This window comes from Cannabis sativa, chromosome 4 (genome assembly GCF_029168945.1).
Source record: "Cannabis sativa cultivar Pink pepper isolate KNU-18-1 chromosome 4, ASM2916894v1, whole genome shotgun sequence".
NCBI lineage: Eukaryota > Viridiplantae > Streptophyta > Magnoliopsida > Rosales > Cannabaceae > Cannabis > Cannabis sativa.
Genome location: NC_083604.1, coordinates 21,941,336 through 21,967,762, shown reverse-complemented (window position 1 = coordinate 21,967,762; position 26,427 = coordinate 21,941,336). Strand labels below are relative to the sequence as shown.

General features: G+C 34.3%; 1 non-coding gene across 1 annotated transcript; it reads left to right on the top strand.

The window, feature by feature from the left end:
- Nucleotides 1-21,227: 21,227 nt before the first annotated feature.
- LOC115715402 (small nucleolar RNA R71) lies at nt 21,228-21,334 on the top strand. Its single transcript, XR_004011276.2, has one exon. It is a non-coding gene; the product is annotated as a small nucleolar RNA R71 (small nucleolar RNA).
- Nucleotides 21,335-26,427: the final 5,093 nt, after the last annotated feature.

Genomic DNA, 26,427 nt, shown 5'->3' with positions numbered 1-26,427 from the left:
TGTTGCTAAAATAAATTATCATAGTTCTTGATAGAATTTATTTAGGCCCATTTAGTTTTTGGGCCTATTCAATTAATAACAGTTGTTCTTATTAAGGTTAAATTCCTCTCTTTTGGGCCTTGTGTGAGAGTTGGGAGCCATAGAAGTGGGTACGACATACTGAACCCAGCACCCCCTTACATGAACCACCCCAATTGTGAAGCCCCATTTGCCTGATTTGAACAACTGTACTAGGTTAATTACACTAGTTTAATCTAATAAAATTGATTAGCAACATAATTAATTTCATTTAATTTGAAATTAATTTAAGAAAATTATAGTTTCAAGAATTTTTTATTCTAAGCTAAACTATATGTATTTTCTTGTATTTAATTAAATATAGAATTATAACCATCTAGATTCTTTCTGAAACTTAATTTAAATTTTTCATTAAATATTCTTATTTAAGTTGATATTTAGTTATCTACAACTAACAAACTTAAATCTGAATATCTTTTGAATTTCAAATTTCAAAATTAAGTTGAGGAATTTTAGGCATTGGTTATTAAGATTCTTTAGATATTTTTTAAGTTAATATCTTTTCGAATATTAACTTAAAATGGAATATTTTCAAATTAAGTGGTTACAACTTAATTTTTGATATTTATTAAATTTAAATTTGAAAAATATTTAAGTTCTAGTTTTTTTTCTAATAACAACTTAAATTAGATATTTTTTCAAATTTTGTGGAAAAGATACTTAGTCAAATAAGATATTTTCTAGATAGTTATTTCTAGACTACTTATTATTTCTAATATTAAATAGGAAAATATTATACATTGTGAAATTAATTATTTATATAATTAATTTTGGTACAATTTATTTTAATATATTTTTCCTAGTATTAAACTAGAGATTAATAATTAAGCCTTCTCTACACTTAATTATTTATTTCTTGAATTTAATACATTTAATTAATTTGAAAATTAAATATCTAAGTTGATTTTTATCATCATACTTAAATATTTCTTTTTCATGACATTTAATTAAATAGAAAATTATTTTTAGTTGAAATTTATTTTTTCAACTAAATTTAAATAATTTTCAAAATATATTTTTTCTTTATTTTATTAATCAATTTTCGAAATTGCATTTCTTAAATGCTAGAATTTCGAATTTTATCTTGAAAAATAGAATAAGTTGTAAATTAATTAATTATTTTAATTAATTCTTGGATCAACATAAATCAATGATTTTTTCATTTATTGATTAATTTAAAATAAATTGAATTAAAGTATATTATTAGAAATTGAATTAATTAGTCAAAGGAAAATCTAGATAGATGATATTTTTGCTTGAAGTATTTTTCTAGTGTATTTAATTAAATAGAAAATTAATATTTAAGTTGATTTTCATCATCATACTTAAATATTTGAAATTTTTCTTATATATTTAATTAAATAGGAAAATTATATTTTTTGTTGTAAATTAATTTTATTAATTAATTTTGGGCCAACATTAAATTAGAATAATTTTTCCAGGATTAATTTTTTATTTTAACATGCATTTTCGAAAATTGTATTCTTAAATACTTTAATTTTTCGAAATGCAATATATATATTTATAGAAAATAAAATTTAAGTTGTAAATTAATTTATATTAATTTTGTAACAACTTAAATTGAATATTTTTCTAAATATTTATTGGAAATTATTACTAAGATGGAAATAATTCATGTTATTTTTATATCCATCTAAGTAAAATTTATAAATATTAAATTAAAATTTATATTTAGAATTTTTCATTCTAAATTGGAAATTTTAAATAAATATATATTTAAAATAAATAAATTAAATAAAGAGAATCAAAGAAAATACAACTCACTTTAAATAATGAGCTTGATTATTATTAAGATATTCGATCTCCATTGTTGGTCTTACAAAAGTTAAATGTTTTCAATATAACCTCGAGACGCTAGACTTCGTCCCCCTATGGATGGTTATTCGTTGAACGCATTTAACACCGTAAGATTTCATTTGATAAGTGTTTTGTAAGTTTTCGTCTCTATTAGACTCTCCCCTACGGTGACTACTTAGAGATAAACTTATGAAACATGAAACAATGGTAGAGGCTCATAAAATGAGAATAACCTTGACTCTCACCTACCGGGACAACGTTGGATTCTTATTTTGATCGAATAAAAGGTTGCTAGAATGGTTTCTATTTTAGATGAGCTAACAACTCTATTCAATAAATGATGCTTTGACTCTCGCCTACCGGGACACTGTATCAGTTTGTTGAAAACCTTGGAAATTATTTAGGATTGTATGTTTTAGTATTTTCACTAGTCATTCCTACTTGCTATATGTTTATAATTTCTGAATTGTGTATGAATTTATATTGAACCATGTTATTTTCTGTTATTAAGTTGTAGTTTAATTTCGAATCTTCATTGTTGGTCTAACATGTTTGTTTTTCTAATGAGATAAATCCCTAATGGATTTTCACCATTAGACATACATAATAGTGTTAGATCTCGAAAGATAAATATTGTATATGCGACATCTAGCTGTTCATCAATTGATGACACCTTAGACTAGTATTTTTACGATATGAAACAAGAAGATTGTATAAATAAGATTACTTTGACTTTCGCTAATCGAAGCATCGTTGGATTCTTATTTATAAACGAAATTATCCTAATTCCTCTTAGCTTATTCATTTCGAATTAGCTTCAAAACATATCATTGGATGAATGGTCTATAAATCATTTCATGTCATTCTATATTTTCTCTTAAGAAATTAAATGACGCATATGATTATAATCCCGAAATTCTATTCCCAATTGATATAAAACCTCAATCTTAGAAATCTCCTACTTGTATGGGCAAATCTGACTTAGAGTTTGTATTAGTAGTGCTGGTCCAAGATAGAATTACTCATTATTTTTGGTATAAATTTAAGTCTTTGACTTTAATTTTAAATTCCAAATAGAAATTTTCTTATATTTCTAATTCCAGAATACAATACAGTTACACTTTCTCAAGTGTTTAATATCCATCTTATATTAATGGATTAAAACTGTATGGGCAAATCAGACTTAGAGTTAAATTAGTAGTGGTGGTCCAAGATAGAATTACTCATTATATTTGGTATAAATTTAAGTCTTTGACTTTAATTTTAGATTCCAAATAGAAATTTTCTTATATTTCTAATTCCAGATACAATACAGTTACACTTTCTCAAGTGTTTAATATCCATCTTCTATTAATGGATTAAAACTGTATGGAATATGAGTTAGGTATTCTGTGACCAGGATCCACTTGCAGTATTCTAAGAACTCTTTGATGTAACTAAACCTAAGTCATCAAAAGACACTACCACATTTTTTTTAATCTATGGCATTTGTATCTTGTTAATAGTGGATTTGACAAGATCCATCTCTGCAAAGAGTTAATATGCCTATATCCAGTGAAAGTAGTTTATCTCATTCGCAGATGGATGTACATTCAGGGGTGGATATGAGTTTTTCGTTGTATTCTTAAAACGATCACACTAGATTATACCTTTTAGCAAGAAATTTGAAATGTTTGAAAAATTTCATTAATTTCTAGCAATGGTTAAAACCATTAAGGTAAGTGGTTAAAGATCTTGCGAACTGATAGGGGTGGAGAAATAGTTAGTAGATATGCAGTTCAAAGATCATTAAATTGATTTTTGAATTATATCCAAACTTACCTCCCCAGAAATTTCGAGTTGCATGTTGATGATTAGTTACTAGTCGTTGCCTAATTCCTTCTATGGTAATACAATTTCAGAATGATGTAATGGTTGTATACTTAATGTAAATCATTACTAGATTCATGGACGACCTAATCAAAATCTTAAGAAAAGCTAGAACTGTTAACCATGGTTTGTTAGCTATTCTAAGTGATTAGGGGTGGACCATCCCATTGTCAATAGATAAGAAAGTGTTTGTTCAAACAAATACTACTTTTCTAAGAAAATGACTAAGTCTGAAAAACAAGTAGCAAATAAAGGAGATATTTAATTCTTGATTCCAGAAGTGTTCTATCATCTTATATAACATATGATGATCCCACTGCCTCTGTTGTCTTGTCACAACCAAAGAGGTTAATACCATTTAGTTTTCTTCGACATAATTCACGGTACCTCGTCGTAGTGGGAGAGTTTCTAGGAACTCACCTTCTTATGACTTGGGAGACACTAGTGATTAAAATCCATTGTGAGTTTAAACAAGTAATGGATTGTCAAGATAAGAAACTAAGAAGAAAGCCAATAGAACTATGGTTTAATCCATTCACATGGAGTAACCTTAAGTTTTCTATTACAAGGATATAAAAGGAAATTTATGTTTATAAGTCTATTCTATGTTTCAGTATTATAGGTTTGAGTTTATCTAAACCTATAGCTTGTGGTATACCTGGTAATTACTTACTCTAATGCAAGCAACTTACTTTAGTAAGATGCTGAAGCATTTTCTTTCTAATGGCAATCTATAGAAGCTTCACAACTTCTTAGGCATAGATTTTATTTATCTAAGGAAAAGTCTCTACTATTCCAGAAAAGATAAAGCCATGAAAGAATTTCTTAAATCAACAGTGAGAGGTCTTAGATATGCTTTTGTATGCCTTAGACCAGACACCTGCTGTTGAGTGCGAGTAATGAGTAGGTATCAGATTAATCCAGGAGAAGAACATTGGAAGACAATCAAGTAAATCCTAAGATTAAGAAGAGGAACTATATGTTAGTCTATAAGGGTGTGTTTATAACTCTTAGACTACACCATATCAGATTTCGAAATTTGCCTTTGTGCTAGAAAAACTTTCTGATAAGATGGTGATTACTCTGGGGGTGGAATAGTGATTTTGGAGAAGTGTAAAAACCTATCTGAAGTCTCTAGGTCTACCAGAGAGAGACTGAATGTTAAAGGCCGCAGAAAGGTACTTATTCAGTCTAAGGAAAGTTCTATACATTTTTGGCATCATTCCAAATTGCCTTAAACTACTAGTGTTAATTTCCTGATTAACCAAAAGTAGTTGCCAAAGGTATAGAATCCAGTATCCCAAGAGAGTAGACATATAGAGAGGAATTTCACATTATCAATGATTTTGTGATTAAAGGAAGAGTAATGGTGGAGAATAGGTTGTGGTTAATTCAACCTTTCAGATCCTATTACGAGGAGTTTACTACTACTACACTTGATTTGTATATCAAGGTGTTGAGATTATTTGAAACGCACTTTTTGTTTTATATTAGTGCAAGTGGGAGTTTGTTGGGTTTTATGCCCTAAATAAAACTCATTTCAATATAATCAGATTTACTTATTAATATAGATCAGAAATAACATTTAATGTTGCATGGTTCACATGATTTATTTCATGATTATATGTACATAATGTATAAATTCATCTGAAATCCTTTTCACATACTTGATCCTGTTTATTGTGCCGTCAACACATTGGAAAGTAAACATGACTATGTGAATAAAGTTTCCTAGATTTATCAGACACAGGGTTTTACTGATATGATAATCTACAACAAGAGTTTACTTGCATTTGGAGAAGTGCTATGTTCTTTCCAGAGCATTGGTTAAAGTAAAGCTCAGGTTGGATGCATGGAGTATGCATCGGAAGGGACCGATATTGAACTTTGACTTAGATTTAATTAAACTTACCGTAAAATCTATTCAAGTCAATATCGCCTAGTTGATCCTAGATCAAATGATCTTAATCCTGTTATGATTATGCTCAATCTCGAGAGGCTATTCGTGTTCTTTGATTTGTTAGTTAAGCCTACTTTTTAGTCAGGGTGATACGTACATTTTGGGAACACGGTAGTGCAATTGAGTGGGAGCGCTATCATAAACATGGAATCTATAGCTTCTATCTGCCGAATAGTAAGCAAAGGATGATCTCCTTCGAGCTTGACCAAACGAACATAAATGGTGGAGTACTCATTTCACATAAGCTGAAATATCATTTATACGGGGTCAAGTGTTTTAAGGAATAAATACATTGTAGGATGTAACGGTAATTTAATCCCTTTACAGTGTAGATCATTCATATAGAGGATCATTGATCGCATTAGGATTATAACAATGGATAACTAATGATGTGTCTATATGGTGGAACATATAGAGCATTCTATATACTGAGAGTGCAATTCTAAGTTCTATGCGTGGATTCAACGAAGAATTAATAAGTCAGTGAATTTAGGTAATAAATTCTTGATCTGCTTATCGGAAGCTCGGTTATATAGACCGATGGTCCCCCCACTAGTTGAGATAATATTTCTTGTAAGACTCATGTAATTGGTTTTGATTAATCAATTATAATTCTCAAGTTAGACTATTTCTATTTGTTAATCTTTCACTAAGTAAGGGCGAAATTGTAAAGAAAGAGTTTTTAGGGGCATATTTGTTAATTATGATACTTTGTATGGTTCAATTAATAATTATGATAAATGACAATATTATTTAATAATTATTTATAGTTATTAAATAGTTAGAATTGGCATTTAAATGGTTGAATTAGAAAATTGGCGTTTTTGAGAAAATCAGATACAAAAGTGATAAAACTGCAAAATTGCAAAAAGTGAGGCCCAAATCCAATCTGCCATGGTCGGCCACTTTTATAGGATTTATCCTATGATATTTTCATTATTTTAATGCCAAATAATTCAAACCTAACCCTAGTGGAATGCTATAAAGAGGTAGTGAAGGCTTCAGGAAAATTACACTTTTCATTCAGAAAAACCTGAGCCTCTCTCTCTACCTTTGGTCGCCCACTCTCTCTCTCTCTCTTGCTCCTTAATATTTCGAAACACTTAGTGATTAGAGTAGTGCCCACACACAGCAAGTGATACCTCAATCATAGTGAGGAAGATCGTGATGAAAGATTTTCAGCAAGAAGGAGTTTCAGCATTAAAGATTCAGAGAAAGAGATCCAGGTTCAGATCTTGATAATACTCTGCGACAGAAAGAATACAAGGGTTAGAGATCTGAACAGAAGGAGTCATTTAATTCCGCTGCACCCAATGTAAGGTTTCCTAAAATTTATATGTGTTTATTTCATCGTTTTAGAAAGTTCATATTTAGGGTGTTAATCAACATACTTGTGAGTAGATCTAAGATCCTGGTAAAATAATTTCCAACAACTGGCCTCAGAGCCATGGTAATTGATTTACTTGCAAGAAATTTGGACTTTAAAATGATTGTTTGATGTTTTGGATGGTATCATGTTGTATTGAGTGTTATATGATGATTGATTGATATTTATGAATTTTCATGAAAAATAATTGAATATCTGTTTCTGGAATTATTATTATTAAATAGTATGGAAAAAATTAAGCAAGTTACTTTTTTACAGAACTCAATTTCGATTTAATTTGAATTAGTTATGATTTTTTGAAGTTTCAAAAAAATTTCAGGATTGAGCAACAGAACACGCGCGCGGAAATCATGCAAATACTCCTTGGGCCGTGTTCTCTCGCCCAAGTCACCCACCTGCGCGCGCGGACGGGTATGCACAGCATCCCGTCCGTACAGCTCGCAATTTTTTTCGTTTTTCTTCGATTTTTCATGCTTTTTCATGGATTTAACTTCCGATTTTTATTGTAGTTCTGTATTTATACATTTACTATTCCTAATTCAATTCTAATTATCATAATTAATTTAATTAATATTTTTTAAATTTAATTCATGATATTAGTGTAATTTGAATTTGAAAAATAGTAAATATCTATCTTTTTTTGCTTAATTATCTATCTTATTTTTAAATTTGATTATATCTTATCTTATTTTTTAAATTTAAGGTCAGATATTAAATTTTTAAAATTTATTTTTTTTAAAAATAATTTGACCTTATTTAAATTTAAAATAAGATAACTATAATCATATAATTTTAAATAGATGTAAGATATTTTGCTAACTTTTAAATTTTATTATTTTATTTATTTAAATTACATTTAAAATCTGAAAAAGATATTTATTTATCTTTTTTAATTTTTTATTTAATTTTTATTTATAAAATAACATTAAATTTTCAAAAGTAGTTAGCAAATTTTGAAATGATATTTAGGTTGGTTGAAACCTAATTTTTCAAAATTGTAGGTTTAATTTTAAATATTTTTTTAATTTCGATTTTTTTTTTTTAAATTTTCAAAAATAAATTTTTTAATTTTATTTAATTATTTTTTCGAAATTATTTATTTAAAATTAAATAAATCCTACATCCAACTATCCAGCTAACCTTGTTGTAGGAGTATGTGTTTTAGCTTGTTTGTATGTTTTTAAAACCTATTATTGCTTGATTGCAAATAGCCATGGTTAACTTGTTGACAGATCCAATGATCTGATTTTAACTCATGGCTCCCTTGGTCAAGTAAATAATTTGTAACAGGTATATTTACAATCTTCTTTCATCTGTGTATGACCTAGCAACATGATAGGATCCATCCAAATTGTGTGCCTGTGTGAGCCTATGTGTTAAATTTCATTATAGATGCATATAGGTTGTTGTTGCTAAATAAAATATCATAGTTCTTGATAGATTTTATTTAGGCCCATTTAGTTTTTGGGCCTATTCAGTTAATAACAGTTGTTCATTTTAAGGTTAAATTCCTCTCTTTTGGGCCTTGTGTGAGAGTTGGGAGCCATAGAAGTGGGTACGACATACTGAACCCAACACCCCCTCACATGAACCACCCCAATTGTGAAGGCCCATTTGTCTGATCTGAATAACTGTACTAGGTTAATTAAATTAGTTTAACCTAATAAAATTGATTAGCAACATAATTAATTTCATTTATTTTGAAATTAATTTAAGAAAACCATAGTTTAAAGAATTTTATATTCTAAGCTAAACTATATGTATTTTCTTGTATTTAATTAAATATAGAATTATAACCATCTAGATTCTTTCTGAAGCTTAATTTAAATTTTTCATTAAATATTCCTATTTAAGTTGACATTTAGTTATCTATAACTAACCAGCTTAAATCTGAATATCTTTTGGATTTAAAATTTCAAATTAAGTTGAGGAATTTTAGGCATTGGTTATTAAGATTCTTTAGATATTTTTTAAGTTAATATCTTTTCGAATATTAACTTAAAATGGAATATTTTCAAATTAAGTGGTTACAACTTAATTTTAGTTTAATTAAATCTAATTTGAAAGGTATTTAAGATGATTTTTTAGATTCTTCTAAAAACAACTTAAACAAGATATTTTCAAATTTGTTCCATTATATTTGAATTTATTTTTCGAATTTAAATAATAATTGAAATTTAATTAAACTTGATTTTTTATTTAAACCAACTTTGATTTGTAATTTTTCATTATTATAATATGGAACTTGTTCGATATTTATTCGAATTTATTTTTCGAATTTAAATAATAATTGAAAATTAATTAAAGTTGTTTTTCTTAATTAAACCAACTTTAATTTTTAATTTTTCATTATTATAATATCGAATAAATGATTATACAAAATACATATTTTTTCTTTTTAAATAATGAGCTTTTAATCAAGAGACATTCGATCTCCATTGTTGGTTTTACATCGCGTTTGTTTTAGTGAGTAATCCTCCCTAATGGAGGAACGTTCATTAGTAATTTCTCATCGTTTAATCTCGAAAGATAAGTAGTTTGTAAGTGTTTTATATGGTATGGATCACCCTAATGGTGGCGACCATATTTGACTAGAAAATTATGAAACAATGGTGGAAGCTCATAAGATAGAATTTCCTTGACTCTCGCCTAAACGGGACAACGCTGAATTCCAATCTTGATCGAATAAAAGGCTGCTAGAATGATTATCATTTTAGATGAGTTGACAACTCTATTCAATGGATGATGCTTTGACTCTCGCCTAAACGGGACACTGTATCAGTTTGTTGAAAGACCTTGGAAAATAAACTATGTTAGATTTAGTATTTTTATAACATATTGATTATTTGTTATTTTCTGAACATGTGTATGAATTTATGAACCAAAACCTTACTTCTGTTTTATTGATGTGTTGTAGTGTCATTATGAATATCCCTCACCCCGATCCTCTCCTAGTTAATATCTTAGCAAAAGAACTCTATAGTGTGAAAATGCATCCTAGTAGTTGCATAAACTCGCACCTGTTGATGATGAATCTGAAGTTCCAAAAGGCAAATCTACTAGGAATTGATTTATCACGAGAAAAATGGGTCCAACTCATTCTTAATAGTCTTCCTCCAGAGTATAATGAATTTGTTATTTCTTATATGATCAACAATTTCAACTCCTCCGACATGGACAAGATCGAAGCAGAATTACGAGCCCATGAACGGAATCTGATTGCAATGGGTCCCCCTGGGTTTGCAATTCATAATCAGAGGAAAAGGATTAAGCATGAAGGCTCTAACAAAACTGTTTCTTCACGTACAATTATCAGACATAATCTTCTATGTTCGAATTGTAATGAAAAGGGACATCAAGAAGAACGATGTCCCAGGCTTCTAAACAATTTAAACGAAGGTAATGCTTTCGTCTTTGAATCATGTATTTTAGAGAACGACAAATCTGTCTGGATTGTTGATTCTGGGTCTACTAACTATGTATGTTGTTCACTGCAGCTGCTTGAAACTTGGGAAAATCTACTTCCAAGAGAGTTAAAGCTTAAAGTTGGCAATGGCGAGTTAGTGTCGGTCAAAGCTAGAGGAAAAGCCCGCATCAAGTTTCAACAAAGATTTTTAATTTTAGAAAATGTTTTATTTATTCCAAACTTTAGTAGAAACTTGATTAGTGTCTCATGTTTGCAAACACAATCTTATATATTGAATTTTTCGAGTACAAATTGTTCAATTTCTTGTAATGGATTTCAAATATGTGTTGCTACCATGGAACAAGGGCTTTATGTTTTAAGACCGAATACACAAATCTCACTAAACAGTGAACTTTTCAATGTAGCTAAACCTAGAAACCTCAAAAGAAAAGAGATTGATAATGATGATCAAACTTATCTATGGCATTTACGTTTAGGTCATATAGGCTTTGATAGACTCAATAGGCTAACCAAAGGCAGTCCATTGAAAAATGTCATCTTAGGTGAACTGCCAGTATGCGAGTCCTGCCTAGAAGGAAAAATGACTAAACGTTCTTTCTCTGCAAAGGGAGAGCGTGCCAAAATTCCCCTAGGGTTAGTGCATTCCGATGTCTGCGGGGCTTTGAATGTAAAAGCCCGAGGTGGTTATCAGTATTTTGTCACTTTCATTGACGATTACTCTAGATATAGTTTTCTTTACCTAATGCAAAAGAAATCTGAAACGTTTGAAAAGTTTCAGGAGTTTCATGCTTTGGCTCAAAACCAGTTAGGTAAATCATTAAAGATCTTGCGAACTGATAGGGGTGGAGAATATATGGATATGCAGTTCAAAGATCATTTAATTGAACTTGGAATTGAATCCCAATACACTGCCCTAGGCACTCCACAACAAAATGGAGTTGCAGAAAGAAGAAATCCCACTCTTTTGGAAATGGTTAGGTCTATGCTGAGTTATTCAACTCTGTCTACGTCCTTCTGGGGATATGCTATTTAGATGGCAAATGACATTTTAAATGTTGTTCCATCTAAAGCAGTCCTTAAGACACCCGTCGACCTTTGGAATGGTCGTACACCTAGTTTACGCCACTACAGAATTCGGGGGTGCCCTGCTCATGTCTTAAGAAAGAAAGAAGGCAAACTTGAATCACGTACCGAAGTATGCATGTTTGTCGGAAATTCTAAAGAGACTAGGGGTGGACTATTTTATAGTCACAAGGATAACAAAGTATTTGTTTCTACAAATGCTACTTTCCTTGAAGAGAACTATATTAAAGACAACAAACCAAAAAGTAAAGTTGCTCTAGAGGAATTGCTTTCAGATATAAGTCCTTCCAATGTTCCGTCCTCCTCCACTCGTGAAGAGGACAATCCCACTCCCTCAGTCGAACCAACTGAGAAATCTACTACTAAAGTTTCTGTTCAGAAGATCACCGCTCCTCGTCGTAGTGGGAGGGTTTCAACAAAACCAGCTCGTTATGGCTTGGATGGTGAAATCAATATGGTCGTTGGTGACGGTATTGAAGACGCTCCATTAACCTATTAACAGGCAATGGCTAGTCTGCAACGGAAACGATGGTCGCCCGGCATGGATTCAGAAATGGATTCCATGAAAAAGAACAAAGTCTTGGAATATGTAGACGCACCTGACGACTATCATCCGATAGGATGCAAGTGGGTTTACAAGAAGAAAAGAGGAGCTGGAGGCGAAATCGAAACTTTTAAAGCTAGACTTGTAGCCAAGGGTTATACCCAAAGAGAAGGCGTGGACTATGAGGAAACTTTTAGTCCTGTTGCCATGCTCAAATCCATCCGAATTCTTCTCTCCATAGCTGCTACTTTCGATTATGAAATCTGGCAAATGGATGTCTAGACTGCCTTCCTTAATGGGGTACTTGAAGAAACCATCTATATGGAGCAACTACAAGGCTATGTTCTTCCTGGGCAGGAAAAGAAAGTTTGCAAATTAAATAGGTCTATCTATGGACTTAACCAAGCTTCTCGCTCATGGAACAAAAGGTTTGATGAAATCATCAAGACCTACGGCTTTCTTCAAAATGAAGATGAACCTTGTGTTTACCAACTCAAGGAAGACCAAGTAGTAGTATTCCTGGTCCTTTATGTTGATGACATTTTGATTATTGGAAACAATGTCAAGAAAATGACTCACATCAAGGAATGCCTCAATACTCAATTCGATATGAAAGATTTGGGTGAAGCAGCCTATGTTCTTGGTATTCAAATTATCAGAAACCGGAAGAACAGATTTCTTGCTCTCTCTCAAACAACCTACATTGACAAAGTTTTAGAGAGATTCTCCATGAACAACACCAATGGGGCAAACATGCCTTCTAGATATGGTATTCGTCTATCTAAGGAACAGTCTCCGACTGATCCTGAAGAGATAGAGGACATGGCGAAAATTCCCTATGCTTCTGCAGTTGGAAGTCTAATGTATGCAATGTTATGCACTAGACCTGACATCTGCTATGCAGTTGGAATCGCGAGCAGGTATCAGTCTAATCCAGGACAGGAACATTGGAATGCAGTTAAGTATATTCTGAAATACTTAAAGAGTACACGGAATCTTGTGTTAGTCTACAAGGGTGGTGCTTTAAATCCCATAGGCTACACTGATTCAGATTTCCAGCAAGTCTTGAAGACAGGAAATCTACATCTGGGATGGTGTTTACTCTTGGGGGTGGAGCAGTGGTTTGGAGAAGTGCAAAACAAACCGCGATATCGGACTCGACTATGGAAGCTGAATACATAGCTGCAGCCGAAGCTGCTAAAGAACTTGTCTGGCTTAGAAAGTTCTTCATCAGCATCGGTGTCGTCCCTGGAACGAAAAAGCCTTTGGTCCTACTTTGTGATAACAATGGAGCGATAGCTAACAGTAAAGAACCTCGAAGCCACAAGAGAAGCAAACACATTGAAAGGAAGTATCACATTATCAGAGAATATGTGGCAAGAGGGGATATACTAGTTGAGAAAGTAGACACAGAGGACAACCTAGTTGATCCATTTACCAAAGTCTTTGTCGTGACAGCATTTGAAAAGCACCGTCAGAATTTAGGATTAATTGATATGTACTGATTAGTTTTATATTAGTGCAAGTGGGAGTTTGTTGGGTTTTATGCCCTAAATAAAACTTCATTTCAATGTAATCTATTTTATTCAACATCAATAAAGAAACAGAAGTATTTTTCATTCATTTGTGTATGTTTTGGTTCACTTTATCAATTGCTTGTCTATTTGATTTATAAATTCATCTGAAACCCTTTTCACATACTTGATCCTGTTTATTGTGTTGTCAACACTTTGGAAAGTAAACATGACTATGTGAATAAAGTTTCCTAGATTTATCAAACACAGGGTTTTATTGATATGATAATCTACTACAAGAGGTTACTTGCATTTGGAGAAATGCTATGTTCTTTCCAGAACATTGGTTAAAGTAAAGCTCAGGTTGGATGTATGGAGTACGCATCGGAAGGGACCGATATTGAACTTTGACTTAGATTTATTAAACTTACCGTAAAATCTATTCAAGTCAATATCGCCTAGTTGATCCTAGATCAAATGATCTTAATCCTGTTATGATTAGGCTCAATCTCAGGAGGCTATTCGTGTTCTTTGATTTGTTAGTTAAGCCTACTTTTAGGTCAGGATGATACGTACATTTTGGGAACACGGTAGTGCAATTGAGTGGGAGCGCTAACATAAACATGGAATCTATAGCTTCTATCTGGCGAATAGTAAGCAAAGGTTGATCTCCTTGGAGCTTGACCAAACGAAAATAAATGGTGGAGTACTCATTTCACATAAGCTGAAATATCATTTATACGGGGTCAAGTGTTTTAAGGATAAAATACATAGTAGGGTGTAACGGTAATCTAATCCCTTTACAGTGTAGATCATTCATATAGAGGATCATTGATCAAATTAGGATTATAACAATTGATAACTAATGATGTGTCTATATGGTGGAACATATAGAGCATTCTATATACTGAGAGTGCAATTCTAAGTTCTATGCGTGGATTCAACGAAGAATTAATAAGTCAGTGAATTTAGGTAATAAATTCTTGATCTTCTTATTGGATGCTCGGTTATATAGACCGATGGTCCCCCCACTAGTTGAGATAATATTGCTTGTAAGACTCATGTAATTGGTTTTGATTAATCAATTATAATTCTCAAGTTAGACTATGTCTATTTGTGAATTTTTCACTAAGTAAGGGCGAAATTGTTATGAAAGAGTTTTTAGGGCCATATTTGTTAATTATGATACTTTGTATGGTTCAATTAATAAATATGATAAATGACAATATTATTTAATAATTATTTATAGTTATTAAATTGTTAGAATTGGCATTTAAATGGTTGAATTAGAAAATTGGCGTTTTTGAAAAAATCAGATACAAAAGTGATAAAACTGCAAAATTGCAAAAAGTGAGGCCCAAATCCAATCTGCCATGGCCGACCACTTTTACAGGATTTATCCTCTGATATTTTCATTATTTTAATGCCAAATAATTCAAACCTAACCCTAGTGGAATGCTATAAATATGTAGTGAAGGCTTCAGGAAAATTACACTTTTCATTCAGAAAAACCTGAGCCTCTCTCTCTCTCTTGCTCCTTAATATTTCGAAACACTTAGTGATTAGAGTAGTGCCCACACACAGCAAGTGGTACCTCAATCATAGTGAGGAAGATCGTGAAGAAAGATTTTCAACAAGAAGGAGTTTTAGCATTAAAGATTCAGGGAAAGAGATCCCGGTTCAGATCTTGTTAATACTCTGCGACAGAAAGGATACAAGGGTTAGAGATCTGAACGGAATGAGTCATTTAATTCTGCTGCACCCAATGTAAGGTTTCCTAAACTTTATATGTGTTTATTTCATCGTTTTAGAAAGTTCATATTTAGGGTGTTAATCAACATACTTGTGAGTAGATCTAAGATCCTGGTAAAATAATTTCCTATATGACATACTCTCTTGAAGCGAAATCTTTGATTATTTTTGTTTGGAAAATGATTTAGGCAAGTTTTCTTTGGATCGATTGAGCCTTTCAAGGCTACCTAAAAAGTTTTATCCTTAGTATACCCAAAGTTGAGCCTTAGCCTATTTCAAAAATTTTCACCACCTAACTAAGCTTAATTCGTTATCTTTAACTACTTTCATTTTCAACATACCTTATTATGCCATAAGCTTTTAAGCAAGTTTGGGGGGGGGGGGGGGGAATGAATTGTTGTAAGTGGGTGAATAATTTTGAAAGTAAGAGATTGAAAACATTGTTATGTGATGTGCCTTTATTGTAAAAAGAAAGAAGAAAAGAAGAAAGAAAAAAAAAAACAAAAGAAAAAAAATATAAATGTGATAATTTCTTCTTGAGAATCAAATGTGAATAATGAGGTAGGCACATTGGAAAAATATGGAATCTCTTAGTATCTTCTTTGGGACAAAAAATGGATAAGTGTGGGTGCTTGTTTGGTATAGTTGTGCTTATGGTATAATGTAGCTTAAATGACTTCTCATCTACCCGTTTACCTAAGCCATGCTATTATAACCGAAAAAGACCTTTCGATTCTGAGCAAGAATTGTCAACATTAGTGGAGAGAGGTATGTCACTCAAGCTTATTGAACATGGGTTAGCGGAATGTCGGAGAGTGTAGAATGGTTGTGAAACGAATGTAAAATGAGCTGTTTTGTGTCTGTATGAATTGCTTACTTCTGAATTGTGCATCCAAGTTAGTTCTTAGAGTTATTGAGTTGAAATTCTGGTTATTGATTGCTTGAAGTTGTGCAAGTGGTAGTGGCAGTTCAATCATTTGAAGGTTTAGTTATCTATTGCATTGTTTAATTTTAGTTTGAGTCTTAGCTTTACTCGGGGGCGAGTAAAGATTTAGTTTGGGGGAATTTGTTAGGCTATTTTTAGCCTATATTTTGCATCAACTTTATGTTCGCTTTTCGTTGTTTTAGGATGGAATTATGCTTGTTTTCTATGTTTTCAGGTTCTTCGGAGTAATGGAGGCCTCGGGATGCAAAAGTGCAATAAAAGGGAAGCGGAGTCAAGAAAAAATTCCAATTTTAGGCTTGACGCACTTTTGGCCGCAGCTAGATCATTATCGCCGCGGCCATAACTCGAAGACAGAAGTGATGATTTTGGCCGTCCCAGTCGCCGCAGCAAGATACCCCTTCGCCGCGGCCATAAAGTCCATTACAGAACGTGGTTTTCAGAAGCTCATCTGGCCGCGGCGAGGCATCTTGTGGCCGCGGCGAGAGTCCGTACGATCGGGGGCTGACAACATCCTTTCGGAATCAATAGGGCTTTTTGAGGTTTAAAAAGTATGGCTTAGATATTTGGAAAATGAAAAACAATTTTGGCTAAAGATATCATAAGCACAAAAATAACCCACAAGCTTCGTCTAATTTCAAATTTCCCAAAGTGTTCCCACAACTAACCATGATTGAGAAAAATTATTTCTTTCTTTCTCTCAACATCACTGAATTTTATTATTTTTTCTTCTTTTTCTTGAATCATTTTCTCTTCTTTCCTTTTTCTTTCTTTCATTATCTATACATTTTTTTTCAGTGATATTGATCTTACCAAACATTTTTTTTTTCTCAATCTTGCAAGTTTTTTTTTCTCACACCATATATTTTTCTCCCCCAAACTAATTATATAGCTTATGATATCATTGATAAAATAGTGAGGAGAAAATTAACAGTGTGGATACATATTTTGGTTCAACAGGTGAAGAACAAAACAAGTTTAGGCTCAAGAGGGTCAACTAAGGATAATCATTTCATGGTAGGCTTGAAATGCTCAAACTATCCAACAAATGCCTAAATCATATTCCTATCGAATGTTCTCAAGGATTTCGCCTCAAAAGAATAACACATGCAAGTTCTAAGCTATCCAGTCAATCTTACCACAAACCATAGTAAAACAATTATAACATATTTCACATAACGTCAAGTTGCATTCTTACACATGTTATACAAGCATCCAAACTAATCCAAAGAGTTGACAGAATAAAGCACAAAGTTATTTTGCAATTTCAGAGCACACTACATTAAACAGCAGCACACAATTATCCTTTAGCTTATTGCCTATTCCTAACTAAAAACAGAAAATTAAAGCAGAAAATTAAAAGTGCAGAAAATAAGAATTTTTTTTTTAAATCCCTCCCCCAAACTAAAGATTCACATTGTCCCCAATGTGATATAATATTCAAGGTGAGACGGACTTACCTGAACCCCCATCAGAAGAGGTTTGGCCTCAATACTGCTTCAAATTGGATCAAGTCCACCTCTTGCATCCAATAGGGTCCTTGTACCAAATGAAGAAAATTGACCTCCAATGTTGCGAATTTCAGAGTTTTGCACAAGAGTATGTTCACCTTCAGAACTACCACACATCAATCTTTTCCAACGACGCCGAATCGTTCGAAGTCTCTCTTTAGGCTTTGCTCTCTTCTTATTAGCTTTAACAAAAGAACCCTTCACCATCTCAATCTTGCAACAGGTAGGAATGTCAGTTGGGGTAAAAACATTAAAATTGACCTCTTCATCTTGCACTCGCAACTTTAACTCCCCCTTTTGAACATCTATTAATGCTCGACCCGTGGCTAAGAATGGTCTTCCCAAAATAATGGGAATAGTTGAATCTTCCTCGATATCAAGAATTAGGAAATCAGCAGGGAAGATAAACTTACCAACCTTCACCAGTACATCTTCAATTATCCCACGAGGATGAGTCAAAGAACGATCTACCAGTTGCAAAGTCACTGTTGTAGGCTTTGCTTTTCCCAATCCTAGCCTTTTGAAGATAGACAATGGCATTGATTAATGCTTGCTCCCAGATCACATAGAGCTTTAGTTTCCACCGAACCCCCTATAGAGCATGGAATATTGAAACTACCCGGATCTTTAAGCTTGGGCGGTAGTTTCTTTTGCAAAATGGCTCTACACTCCTCAGTTAATGCCACTGTTTCATAGTCCTCCATTTTTCTCTTCTTAGACAATATCTCCTTCATGAACTTCACATAACGGGGCATTTGTTCCAAAGCTTCAGCAAAAGGAATGTTGATGTGTAGTCTTTTAAAGACCTCTAGGAATTTTGTGAACTGCTTGTCTAGATTGGTCTTTCGGAGTCTCTAAGGATAAGGTATCTTCACGTGATGATCAATACTGATTGGTGGAGACTGTTGTGGTTGTTGTATACCGAAATGGTACGTTTTACATTTATCAACTCGCAAGCGCACGAATCTTTATTGTAGTATTGAGATTGTGAAGAACGAGGTCGAACCCATGGGAATTGCGTGAAATCGAAGAAAATACTAATTTAATCTAAGCTAATAAAACTCTAACCTAGTTCCAAAAATGGTGAGGTTTTTTTGTAAAAAAATAAAATAAAGTGTTTAAACTATAAAAATGACAGTAACAGATATTTTCAAAGATATTTGGAGATATTATTAAGGGTTTAGAATCCACTTAAGTGTATATAAAAATATTTATGTTTATATTGATTCTCATAATTTAACCAGTAATCAAACCAATTATTTTCTAATAAAAAAATAGATTTTCCTTCGCTTTAAAATTATAACTTCTAAGCATTAAATGTGAAACAATTTAATGTAAATACAAAAAAATCAAAGAATATTATTTTTAATAAAATATGGAACCAAGCATAAATAATTTCTAACTATCAAAAATACTTGATATTAAAGATGAAAGAAATTATTTTAAGAAGCGAAAATCATAAGCATATATTGTACTGAGAATCAAAATAAAAATAAATACTTAATTAAATACACTAGGTTTCATCGTCCTCCTTAATAATAAGGGAACTTAGAAACCCATAAGAAAATTAACTAAGAAAGCGGTAAACTAACACTGAGCGCTCTGAGCGTTTTCTCTGGATTTTTCTGTCTGAAACTGAAACTGTCACTGAATTCTAAAAACCTAAGCTTCTATTTATAGAAGGGTAAAAGGACTAATACGCAATTAAAATTATTACAAATTGCATGTGGGTAAAATTGTAAATACAAAAAGTTAATTTCGGAGTGCCACGTGTCGCATTTTGATTGGCTGACTTGGGCAAGGCGGTGCCACGTGGCAAGCTTCTGTTGGCTGAAAAAAATAGCAAATTGAGCCTTTGAGTGACACTTGGCGCATGCAGAAAAGAGGAGAAAGCTTCCTTTTCGAAGCTTGGTAACCAAGGTGGGACGAGGCCCACTCGCGCGCCTGGAAGGTGGCGCGCACGCACGGCCAAGGAGAAGCCATGCGCGTCACGTGCGCGTGTGAGCAGAGGGGTTGTTGGTGCTGGCGGTGGCAGCTGCTGGCCAATGGGAGGAGGCCACGTGGCTGCCTTGTCTGCTGGGAGAGAGGGATTTGGGTCGATTGGGCCTTGTTTCTTGGACTGTTTTTGCTCTTCAAAAATGCCATTTTTCATTGCTTTGGATCACATTTTTACTATTTTTCTTTTTCTTTTCCTTTCTTTTCACAAATGTCATTTTCTTAATAAACACAAATAAAATTAAATCCAAATAAAATATTTTCAACACAAAATATATCACAATAATTTAAATGAAAATATTCATTTAAGATCTAATTAATTTGTATTTCTTTAAATAAAAACAATGCATTTTCTTAATTTCTTTTTTTATTTATTTCTTTCTCTTATTTGTGTCATAAAATATTATTTTCTTACAAAATTAACTCAACACTACAATATTTTCAAATAAAAATATATTACATTAATTTCATGAAAATATTATATAGAATTAATTTTATTTTGTATTTTTACACTAATAATTATGCATTTTTGACTACTTAACAGTGGTGGTGTAGGACTATCAGTAGTCTTCTCTTCTGTTGATGTTGGAGTTGGTGCCGCTTTATCTATAATCTCTTCATTCACTGGTTGCATCTTCTCGGGCCTATCATATTTCTTACCACTCCTCAGGGTGATTGCCTTGCAGTTTTCTTTAGGATTAACTTCAGTTGTGCTAGGCAAGTTTCCCTGAGGACGGGTTGCTACCTGGGTTGCTAGCTGCCCCATTTGAGTCTGCAAATCTTTAATGGAAGATCTAGTTTCAGTCATAAATTGTAGCAATAGATCTGTCTGCAAACTAGAATTTCCACTAGAGCTTTGTTGCTGAGTATACTGTTGGTTTTGTGTCTGGTTCTGATTTCTCTGTTGATAGAACCCACTGTTCCTTCGGTTACCTCCTTGATTGAACCCATAATTGTTGTTGTTCTGAGAATAATTTCCAATGGCTTTTGCTTCATCCATTGGCAAATCATCCACATCTGCCCGACACTCAGAAAAGTGATGGTTGCCTCCACATATCTCACAAACAACTTGGGCTTGTTTAGCTTGCCCTTCGATCAGCTTTGTTAGGGCCTCAACCTGAGCTGTCAGCTTTGTAATGGAATCGACCTCCAACACACCAGCGACCTTCTTAGTTTGACTTCTTTCAGTGTGCCACTGCTGATTGTTTAGGGCCATCTCCTCCAATAGCTCATAAGCCTCATTTGCACTTTTTCTCATAAATGCTCCTCCAGCTGCAGCATCTATAAGTGTTCTTGTGTTACCAACCAGCCCGTTGTAGAAGTTGTGAACCAGCATCCACTTCTCAATACCATGATGAGGGCACTTTCTGATGAGATCTTTAAACCTCTCCCAAGACTCATGGAGAGATTCGTTTTCTTGCTGGCAGAAGTTGTTGATTTCTCCTCTCAACTTAGCTGACTTTGCTGGAGGAAAGAACTTGGACAGAAATTTTGTAGCCAAGTCATTCCATGTGGCAATGGAGTTGGGTGGCAAGGAAATTAACCAACTTTTGGCTCTTTCTCTGAGTGAGAAAGGAAACAGTCTCAATCGGATGGCGTCATCACTAACCCCATTTACTTTGAAAGTCTGGCACAACTCTATGAAGTTTGATAGATGCAGATTGGGATCTTTAGAAGGGAGTCCACCAAACTGGACTGAAGACTGCACCATTTGGAGTATGGCAGGTTTGATTTCAAAGTTGTTAGCCTCCACTGCCGGTGGCCTGATACATGAATGAGCCCCTGTGAGAGTAGGGAGAATATAATCTCTCAAGCTACGACCATTAGCTTGATCTTCAACGGCACCTCCATTATTACCGTTGTTGCCTCCATTATTAGCATTATTAGCGTTTTCAGCCATGATTTCTGGTGTTTCAGCAATTGCTGAAACTCTTTCTTGCCTCTTGTTCTTTCTGTTTCTCTTACAAGTTTTCTCGATTTCAGGATCAACTGGTAATATGACTGCTTGTCCTTGACGGTGCATACACTTAGGATTCCTGAAATAGATAAAGAAAATATTGCAAGAAAAAGATTAGTAATTAGCAAGAAAAACACCAAAGTAGAAGTTAGTATAATTTTGTGTAATATTAATCTTTATACAATTCCCCGGCAATGGCGCCAAAAAACTTGTTGCAAAAATTATTAAATACTACGCAAGTGCACGCAATCAAGTAGTATACTCACGCAAGTGAGGTCGAACCACAGGGAATTGGATTAATTACTACTAAACTATACTTATAATTCTATTTGGCAAATCAAAAGTATTTATGATTGAAAAAGGAAGAAAGAAATTCAAGTAACTTAAAGAAACAAGTGAATATTAATCAAGATGAGAGAATAGGGAGACGAATCCTGTTGTTAAGTTACCAATGTTAATGTCTAATTGCTATCCTTCTCTTGAAGTGAATGAGAGATTATAAATTAACCTAGCTCTTTTCAGATCTTCTAGGTTCTAAATCTCATGCTCTAAATCTCTTAATTAAACTAACATGAAATCAGCATTAAGCAATAATCTAAATGTCACAAAGGCTATGTAAATACTTTCGTTTCACATCAAAACCTAAACTATCCAATTTTAGCATTCTCAATTCTCACTTTTTAGATTTCGAATTGAGATCATAAAACATGTAAAAGGTGATCAATCTTGCACATGGAAATTAAACATAAATATGAATAGTGTTCACAATCAAGATGGAGGAATGACAATTATTCATTAACTAGGAAAAACTTAACCAACATTCATCATTCTCCCTAAATAGGAGTTTAGTTCAAAACATCCATAATCAAATCCATAATTAACATTGAAACAGAAAATAGCATAGAAAAATTAAAGAGAAGAGAAAGAACTAGTTGAAGCAATTGATCCGGGTCGCCACAAGCCGCTCTTCTAGCCTCCTCCTTTGTTTCTAGGGCTCCAAATATGAATAATCCCTAATTTTCACGAGCTTCCTCTATTTAAACGGAATCTTATCTTTAAAATTCGTGAAATTACGAAACTGACCAAAAATCCCGTCACTGGGGTCCCCGTCGCGACTGGCACTGCCCCTGTCGCGACGGGGTTAAGCATCAAATTCTTGAAAAATTTTCTGCCAATTCCCGTCGCGACTGGCATGTTCCCCGTCGCGACTGGAACAGGCAGCGACACAATATTTTGTTTTTCTTCTCGATTCTTTCACCACGCGTCCTCAATTCTTGTACATACTTTCTTTAAACACCTAAGGACGTGAAACAAAAGAATCAAGCGTAAAATATCCCTAAAAATAGAAACAAAGAGTGAAAACTAACCGAAAATATGACCCGAAGCTTCGACTAATTTTAGCCTAACACCGCTCTCTTCGTCCTCTACGCTTCCCAGGGATGGGATGCTCCTTCTCCCCACAAGGTCGCTTAGTTGTTCGACCTAAAGTCTACCCCCAAGCAAGGCAAGTCGGGGTATTTTTACTTCTCTCAGCCAGGCTTCAAGTGGTTGAGCGGGACGGACCACAAGGCCATCAGTAAAATAGGGCATTTTGTTGATGAGTACTTCATGGTGAAGGATCTGAACATAACCAGGACTCGGTTTCAGTAGATCCTGACATATCACCGTACTCCCCTCACCCTTACTCTTAGGGATAGGGCTCAAAAACTTGTCCGGTTGCCGGCGGAAGACAGGGATATCATCCAGTTAACCTCCGACGAAAATCTGGTGCAGTACGGGCTTTACCCAAAGGACTTTTCTTCTAAGTCCGTGACGGGGAAGAAGGGGAAATTTGCTGCTGCCCGGCCTGAACGAGCTAATAAGGAGGATGAGCTCATTCAACTTAAGCGTGAAGCTAAGTTGAAGGGAGGTGCCCGGGCAAAGCAGTATGCTCAAGAGTCCATGAATCCTGAAGATGAAGCCGAGGCTGAGGCTGAGGCTGAGCAGGTGACTCCTTTGAAGACGAAGAAGAAACTCCCGGCCACGCCCAGGCCCGTTGAACATGACATTCGCATAAGGGAGCCCATTTCACCTGTTCGGCCATCTCATCCCTATGTTGGAAAAGGAAGGTCGTTATGGCTGAGATATCAGGTGATGATGGACTTCTCACTTTCTGGGCGGGCAGTCACTCTGCGCTTTACTTCTTTTTCAGCTTCTTGATTTTCATGCTTTGAATTTTTTGCTGGTTTTTGCTAACCACGCTGTTTTTGTTCTGTGCAGACATGTCTCGACAGATGATCGAAGCTTTAAGGAAGAGGATGAGCGGAAGCTCTAGCACCTCCCCTTCAGCCAAGAAGTCTAAGGGCGCAGAGGGGTCTTCAGAGAAGAGACCTTCTGGAGAGGTTATTGACCTTTCCGAGGAGCTGACTGTTGCGAATCCTTCCACTCCCAAATCTGCCAAGTCTAAGGAGTCTGAGCCACCAACAAGTGGGTCCGAACTGGTCAGGAGGATCCCTGAGCGGGCACCAACTCCACCCATGCCCGTGTTGCCTGAAGCCAAGAAAGGCAAGGAGGTGATGGCTCACTACATGAACCGGCTGGTTCCTGAGGTCGGTGGGCAGCTGGCTGGTGCTAACGACTCATCTCTGGATGTGTTGGTGGGCGGAGTCTTGAAGGAGCTCACCAGGGTTAGTCTTTTTTGATACTTCCCCTTTTAACTTTTCACACTTAGCTCCATATGCTGACTTTTTCCTTTGTGCAGGTTGGTTTGAAGTTGGCTTACACCTACTCCCGGGCTAAATCTGCTACTTCCAAGACTGTGGCTTTGTTCGACACCTTGAGGGCGGAGGCGGACTTGGCCAAGAAGGAAGCTGAGCAGGCCAGGTCAGAGACTGCAGCTGTTCGTCATGAGTTAGGTGAGGCCAACAAGAAGCTGTTTGCCGCCGAGAAGAAAATCACCGTGCTGACAAAGGACCTCGAGGCTGCTGATCGCTTTGAGGAAACCATCGAGACCTTATCTGCTGAAGTTGATCGTCTTCAGGATGAGAGGAGTTCTCTGCGGCAGGTTCTTCTTCGGCTGAAGGAAGTAAAGGACGCTCAGGTGGCCGAGGCGGACCGTTTGAAGGACAAGGTCAATGCTTTGGAGAGTGCCAGCCTCGAGCTCTTCTTTGATTTTTTGAAGGCTAATCCCCAGGCCAACTTCGACTACTTGGGCGACGCCAAGGACATGTACCTCGAGTACTGCATGCCCCAAGTGTTGGAATTTATTTTACCAGGATCTTAGATCTACTCACAAGTATGTTTATTAACAACCTAAATATGAACTTTCTAAAACGATGAAATAAACACATATAAAGTTTAGGAAACCTTACATTGGGTGCAGCGGAATATAATGACTCCTTCCGTTCAGATATCTAGCCCTTGATTCCTTTCTGTAGCAGAGCATTATCAATATCTGAACCTGGATCTCTTTCTCTGAATCTTTGATGCTGAAACTCCTTCTTGCTGAAAGTCTTTCTTCACGATCTTCCTCACTATGATTGAGGTATCACTTGTTGTGCGTGGGCACTACTCATACACTAAGAATTTCGAAATATTGTAGAAGAAAAGAAGAGAGGGAGTGGTCAGCCAGATAGGGAGAGAGAAGGCTCGGTTTTTTCTGAATCAGAAGTGTCAGAAGAAAAGTGTGTTAATTTCCTGAAGCCTTCACTATCTATTTATTGCATTCCACTAGGGTTAGGTTTGAATTATTTGGCATTAAAATAATGAAAATATCAGAGGGAAAAACCCTACAAAAGTGGCCGGCCATGCAAGGTGGATTTGGGCCTCACTTTTTGCAATTTTGCAGTTTTATCTTTTCTGCATCTGATTTTCTTAAAAACGCCAATTTTCTAATTCAACCATTTAAATGCCAATTCTAACTATTTAATAATTATAAATAATTATTAAATAATAATGTCATTTATCATATTTATTAATTGAACCATACAAAGTATCATAATTAACAAATATGCCCCTAAAACTCTTTCTTTACAATTTCGCCCTTACTTAGTGAAAAATTCACAAATAGACATAGTCTAATTTGAGAATTATAATTGATTAATCAAAACCAATTACATGAGTCTTACAAGAAATATTATCTCAACTAGTGCGGGGACCATGGGTCTATATAACCGAGCTTCCAATAAGTAGATCAAGAATTTATTACTAAAATTCACTAACTTATTAATTCTTCGTTGAATCCACGCATAGAACTTAGAATTTCACTCTCAGTATATAGAATGCTCTATATGTTCCACCATATAGACACATCATTAGTTATTTATTGTTATAATCCTAATTTGATCAATGATCCTCTATATGAATGATCTACACTGTAAAAGGATTAGATTACCGTTACACCCTACAATGTATTTATTCCTTAAAACACTTTACCCCGTATAAATGATATTTCAGCTTATGTGAAATGAGTACTCCACCATTTATGTTCGTTTGGTCAACCTCGAAGGAGATCATCCTTTGCTTACTATTCGCCAGATAGAAGCTATAGATTCCATGTTTATAATAGCGCTCCCACTCAATTGCACTACCGTGTTCCCAAAATGTACGTA